We start from the raw sequence: 6390 nt of genomic DNA, 5'->3' as shown, positions 1-6390 counted from the left end.
CGCTCACTGGCTGAGCGAGGTGCGGGCGCAGCACCGAGAGTTGCGATCCCGTTGCCGGTCCTGGTACAGTACGGGCGCGACACTGAGGGTTGCGATCCGTTGCCGGACATGAAAAAAGACAAAAAAAGGAAGAAAAAAAAAAAAAAAGTAATTTGTTAGAAACTTCCCTAGGGTGGCAAACTTTTAAACAACGATCGACTCTGTAACCAAAAATTGCTTGGCCTTAAACCAGATCCCGGCATCCCAAAGAGCGCAATTATACTGAAAAAGGGGTGGCTGCGTTTGCGCCCCTGGCTCGGTTTGCCAAGTAATGTTGACTGATGAGCGCAATTAAATTGCACCAAGGAGAATTTGTCTCTGGAGGAGAAAGGACGCAGGAGACAGGCGGCGGCTCTTGGGGGCACAATTTCTGTTCCTTCTCAGCCAGGGAACAAAACACTGGTGTGGGATTCTACTTTACCCCCCACCATTGGAAAACTGGCCAGCACTGCCAAATGGTTTCCTCTTTCCCTTTCTCCACTTTCTGATTAACCGGTGTTATGGGCAATGGACTATGGCCAAAATCTGGTTCCAGATGCTCCATCTGGGCTGGGTGGGGCTGCTTCACTTAAAATGGGCAGGAGTGGGAGGAAACAGAAGGGGGATCTGATGGGCCATGGGGACTTTGCTGTCTGCCTTGGCTTCTATCACATGACTACTCTCCAGGCTGCTGAACTATCTAGATGTCTGAGCCACTTTCTGACACTGCTGGGGGCCACCACGGTGTTCAGAGGCAGGCCACTTGAGCCTAGAGATGGGGTTAGGTTTGGTCAGGTTGGTGAAGAAGTTTCCTATGTGAAACTTCAGGAAGACTGAGGCTTCAACAATTCAAGAACAAGTGGAGAAATGAACTTGAGAAGGACCGTGTGGTTTCACCCCATTAAGGTACAGAAGGTTCAGAACACCAAGTATCTCTTCAAACAGCCTCCTGGTGTGGAGGAGAGATAGGGCTGGGAGGTGGGCTCAGTGACAGATGATGAGGCTCAGCTCAAGGCAACCACCTTCTTCACTCCATAATAACCAGATTTCCTCAAATTTGTGTTCCCAGCTCCCATGCCCTGGCCCCATTGATCTGTATTTCTGCATTAGTACAGGGCATAGAGGTATAAAATATAAGAGGGAAGGAAGAAGGAGAGAATAAAGAAAGTGATTCCTTAGAAGGCCAGATTATGTTTTTGTCTAGAATGAATAACCATACAGGATTTTTAGTTATCATTACCATCATCATAAGAGAACCATTTCCTTATTTTACATGCTCACCTCTGCATTGGGCCCTGTGTTCCAGATCTCTCATCTGCATAAGGAGCCTATGAAGAAAGGGCCATGGGCAGGGCACGCCAGGTCACTACCCATAGCAAGCCCTCATCTGTTATCTCCTTCCTAGGCTTCTGCAAAGGGAAGAGGAATGGCTGGTATGATTACTCAGTGCAGAGATGTTGCTTGAGACACACTAATTAGCAGGCTGGATAACTACACTGGAAGGGCCCCCACCTGTTCTTGTCTCAGGCCTGGGTTGTGCTTAACCCCCTTGGGACCGAGACCAGCTACACCCTTCTCTTCTTTTTTTGTGTGTCTTCTCTTCATGAGCTGGGTGGATGTGGTAAGCTAAGTTCTCCCAGGTGGACTCAGCCATGTCTCTCTTCTCTATACCCACTGGCATGGCTCAGCATCCTGGTCTCAACATTTAGATGATGGGATGGTGAAGAGGAGGCTGCATGTAGGTTTTGGGCCTGAGTCACCTTGCTCTAACCAGGCTGTGGTCCAGAGAGCTAGAAATAAATCATTGCTTGGATTCCCACTTGGCTATTTTTCTTGTACAATTCCCTGATAAGTAACATGATCACCCCCTCCTACAGGTAAGGATCCTGAGACCCAGAAGGGCTGGACTCACTTGTCTTGAGGGCATATAACTGGCTGGGGATGTGGACAGGTGCCTCAGTCAGCTCAGGCTGCCATAACAAGATGTCATAGACTGGGTGGCTTAAAGAACAGAAATGTCTTTTCTCACAGTTCTGGAGGCTGGGAAATCTAAGATCAAGGCACTGGCCAATTCAATTCCTGGCGAGGGCTCTCTTCCTGGCTTGCAGATGGCTACCTTCTTGCTGTGTCCTGACATGGTAGAGAGAGAGAGCTCTTTGGTGTTTCTTCTTATAAGGACACTAATTCTTATGCTTATTACCCCATTAAACCTTAATTACCTCCTCATAAGCTCTATCTCCAAATACAGGGGTAGGGCTTTAACATATGCACTTGGGGTGGGTGGGGGGAGACACAATTCAGTCTATAGCATTAGAATTCAAATCCAGGTCTGGCTGGCACCACATGGAATTGAGTAGATGGTGCAGAAAATGCCAGCATTGTTTCGGTTTTGCTTCAGAACAATTAGGAATTTTGGGTGAGACAGCCATTTATTCCTTTCTAATTTATTTGAGTTAGGCTAATATTTAAATAAATGAGAATTCCACTGGGCATCACCAGTTAGTCTCTTAGGCGAGAGGTCTGGAGAGTTTGAAATTCAGAGGGCACAGGCTTACAAAAGAATATGACAGCTAGGGATGTTAGGTTATTAGGGGAGAGGTCTGGAGTCTGAAATTCAGAGGGCACAGGCTTACAAAAGAATGTGAAAGCTAGGGATGTCCTAACTAATGCAGGACAGCTGGTTCCCAGAGCAAACACAATTGGCAAAACCATTCCTGATTTTCCACCAGCCAGAGAGGGAAAGAACTCATCTGGAGATGGGGCCACACAGGGATGTCCTAACTAATGCAGGACAGCTGGTTCCCAGAGCAAACACAATTGGCAAAACCATCCCTGATTTTCCACCAGCCAGAGAGGGAAAGAACTCATCTGGAGATGGGGCCACATTGGCCATGGTAAACATGTGGTGGGGTTTGCACTTTGGTGTGATTGGCTTTTTCCCCCTGGTCAACTGCTTATGGAACACACTAGTCCACCTCTTTGGTGAGGAAGCGTGGGCGGCGCAGAGACCATGCTGTATTTGGGAGTTGGGTGAGTTTGCGTTCAAATAACGGCATGAACACTGCCAAGCTGTGTGACCTTGGGCAAACTGCTGAGTCTCTGTGCTCTTCTAGAGGACTAAAGCAGAAAGCAATGGCAGTTTAGTAGCTGGCTGAATACTCTTGACTCTGAATCTGAGATTCTGATGTACCCTTTTCGTCTCCTGGTTACTGGACAGCTCCTGCCTCCTGGATTCTTATCCAGATTAAAAAACAAACAAACAAAAAACCACAAAGATTCAGATAATGGAGGAATGAGCAGGATAGCTTCAGTACAGAACTGACCAGCAGGTGCACTGTGACCTGTTGGTGAAGAACTCAGGTCTTTTGTCGCCTAGTGATGAAAAGAAGCTGGGCTATTTGAATCCTGGTTCCAATCCCCACCAGTTGTGAGATACTGGGAAAATCCCTGCTGTTGTGAGACACTGGGAAAATCCCTTAACGTTTCTCAGCCTCAGTTTCTTCATCTGTTAAATGGGATGTAGTGATAGTATTTACCTTCTGGGTTTGTGGTGATGGTGACATTAGATAATGCATGGAAGTCACTTGGCCCAAGGCAGCAGGCACAGTAAGTACTGAAAAAATGTTAGCTAGTAGGATTAGCAACTGGAGTATGGCAGATCTTGAAGGATTTCCCCAGGCAACTACTTTGAGAGGCCACTACTGTCCACTCACCATGCTGGTGGCCATGGTAAACATGTGGTGGGGTTTGCACTTTGGTGTGATTGGCTTTTTCCCCCTGGTCAACTGCTTATGGAACACACTAGTCCACCTCTTTGGTGAGGAAGCGTGGGCGGCGCAGAGACCATGCTGTATTTGGGAGTTGGGTGAGTTTGCGTTCAAATAACGGCATGAACACTGCCAAGCTGTGTGACCTTGGGCAAACTGCTGAGTCTCTGTGCTCTTCTAGAGGACTAAAGCAGAAAGCAATGGCAGTTTAGTAGCTGGCTGAATACTCTTGACTCTGAATCTGAGATTCTGATGTACCCTTTTCGTCTCCTGGTTACTGGACAGCTCCTGCCTCCTGGATTCTTATCCAGATTAAAAAACAAACAAACAAAAAACCACAAAGATTCAGATAATGGAGGAATGAGCAGGATAGCTTCAGTACAGAACTGACCAGCAGGTGCACTGTGACCTGTTGGTGAAGAACTCAGGTCTTTTGTCGCCTAGTGATGAAAAGAAGCTGGGCTATTTGAATCCTGGTTCCAATCCCCACCAGTTGTGAGATACTGGGAAAATCCCTGCTGTTGTGAGACACTGGGAAAATCCCTTAACGTTTCTCAGCCTCAGTTTCTTCATCTGTTAAATGGGATGTAGTGATAGTATTTACCTTCTGGGTTTGTGGTGATGGTGACATTAGATAATGCATGGAAGTCACTTGGCCCAAGGCAGCAGGCACAGTAAGTACTGAAAAAATGTTAGCTAGTAGGATTAGCAACTGGAGTATGGCAGATCTTGAAGGATTTCCCCAGGCAACTACTTTGAGAGGCCACTACTGTCCACTCACCATGCTGGACAATGACTCAGGGTGGTAGCAAGGGAGAGGAAATAAACAAATAAATAAATAGTAGTAATAATAATAAAAACAAACAAACAAACAACAACAAAACCCAGAGATTCCAATTTATACACCCAACACTTGAACCTTAGCTCTGTTTTTTGGGGCCCTATACTAATCTGAATCTCTGCCACAACCAGTAAAAAGGGATAGAAACATATCCTCCTTATCCTGCTTGCCTTTTAAAACATGCTGTCCCTCCAGACTCCCCTTGAAAATAACCTTCACCTGCAGTTAGGCATGAGGGACAGTCAGGAGAAGAATAGTGGACTGTAGAATGTGGATCACCCTCACTGGGGACCACCCTGGGTTCACATCAAAATTCCCAGGATGTATGCAGAGCATTTCAGCATGCACCATCCCTACTCTTGGCCACTGGTGGAAAAAAACACAAAAAAGAAAGCTTTGCTTTCCCAAGAGGCTAAAATTCTCAGTGCACTGTGCAGGAAGATGCCAGGGTTGGAAATGTCCCATCCGCAAACACACAGAGAGCTGCTGCCAAGAGAAAGGAGAACTACGAGATCTGGGAGGGAGAAATTTGGAAGAAAATACCCTGCAACATTCCGTGCACAGTCAATCTGGGGTCTGGTGTGAGACCATCAGATTGGCAGAGCATGGAGTGCACACTTATTTCTGAACAGCTTAGCATCCACTCTCTCTTCTTTTGGTAACAGCAGCATAATTCTCTCTATTGGAAGTATTTCTACCTCAAGACACAAATGTAAGGATCGTGAGGGCAGGGATCTGTTTAAACTTAAATTAAAATGCAACCACATTTAAAATTTAGTTCTTCATCCTGCAGGGCACATTTCAAGCTCTCAGTGGCCACATTGGATAGAACAGTTATGAAACATTTTCATCACCCCAGAAAGTTCTAATGCATAGCGTTAGTCTAGAACATTTCATGACATCTAGTGGGATTTTAATAAGCATTTGTTTAATAAATGAATGAATGAATGAATGAATGAATGAGTGAATGAATGACAAAAGTGCTCGACTTTCTGCTGGCCAAAGAATGGAATCAAACCCTTTTTTCCCAGAACTTGGAATTTTTTGTTTAGTGTTGAAAGAATGGGAAAACAAACAAGATAGCAAGCAAATAGACAGTAGGGCTGGAATGCGTGTAAACCATCCCTTGGGTGAAAGTCATGTCAATTCTTGCCTTTGTTCTGATTTTGTGAACTCCCCCACACCTTCCAGGAACATCCTTAGCCAGGACCATGTCCTACATGAATACGACCACTCTTGGCTTTCTGCGGAGCCTTGGTGCCCTTCAACCGAGCCCCATGAGAACTCCAAGAACTCCAGCCTTGCTCCATTTGTCCAGTGGGATGCTCTGGGTTAGTCCTGGCCTCAAGAAAGCCCAAAGAGCTGCCCAAAGAGCCCAAATAACTCAGGGGACCCAGAGCAGCAGGCAAGAGGAAAGGAAACTGCGTTTCTGCAAAAACAGGAGTGTGCTCTGTCAGCTTGAAAAATAACAGGGCTGAGAATATGTTTATTTTGTTACTACATGCAAACAAAACTGTTAACAGAGTAATTACCGGCATGTTTTTCCCGTCCCTTTATGAACAACAGCCTGAGCAGATAACACCCTTTCAGACTTACGCATTATCTGGGTGGAGTTGTCACTGGATGGTTTCATCCCAGGCTTTAGGGTATCAGGAAAGAGTTGGTGCATCTCTGAATATCTAAAGAACAATAGTGGTTTGGATGCTGAGAAAGTGGCCAGCATGGGAGACGGTCACCCAAAGATCTGGGTGTTGGCTCCCAAAC

Source organism: Galeopterus variegatus, unplaced genomic scaffold (genome assembly GCF_000696425.1).
Source record: "Galeopterus variegatus unplaced genomic scaffold, G_variegatus-3.0.2 Scaffold14726, whole genome shotgun sequence".
Lineage (NCBI taxonomy): Eukaryota > Metazoa > Chordata > Mammalia > Dermoptera > Cynocephalidae > Galeopterus > Galeopterus variegatus.
Note: the sequence above shows the minus strand (reverse complement) of the source record.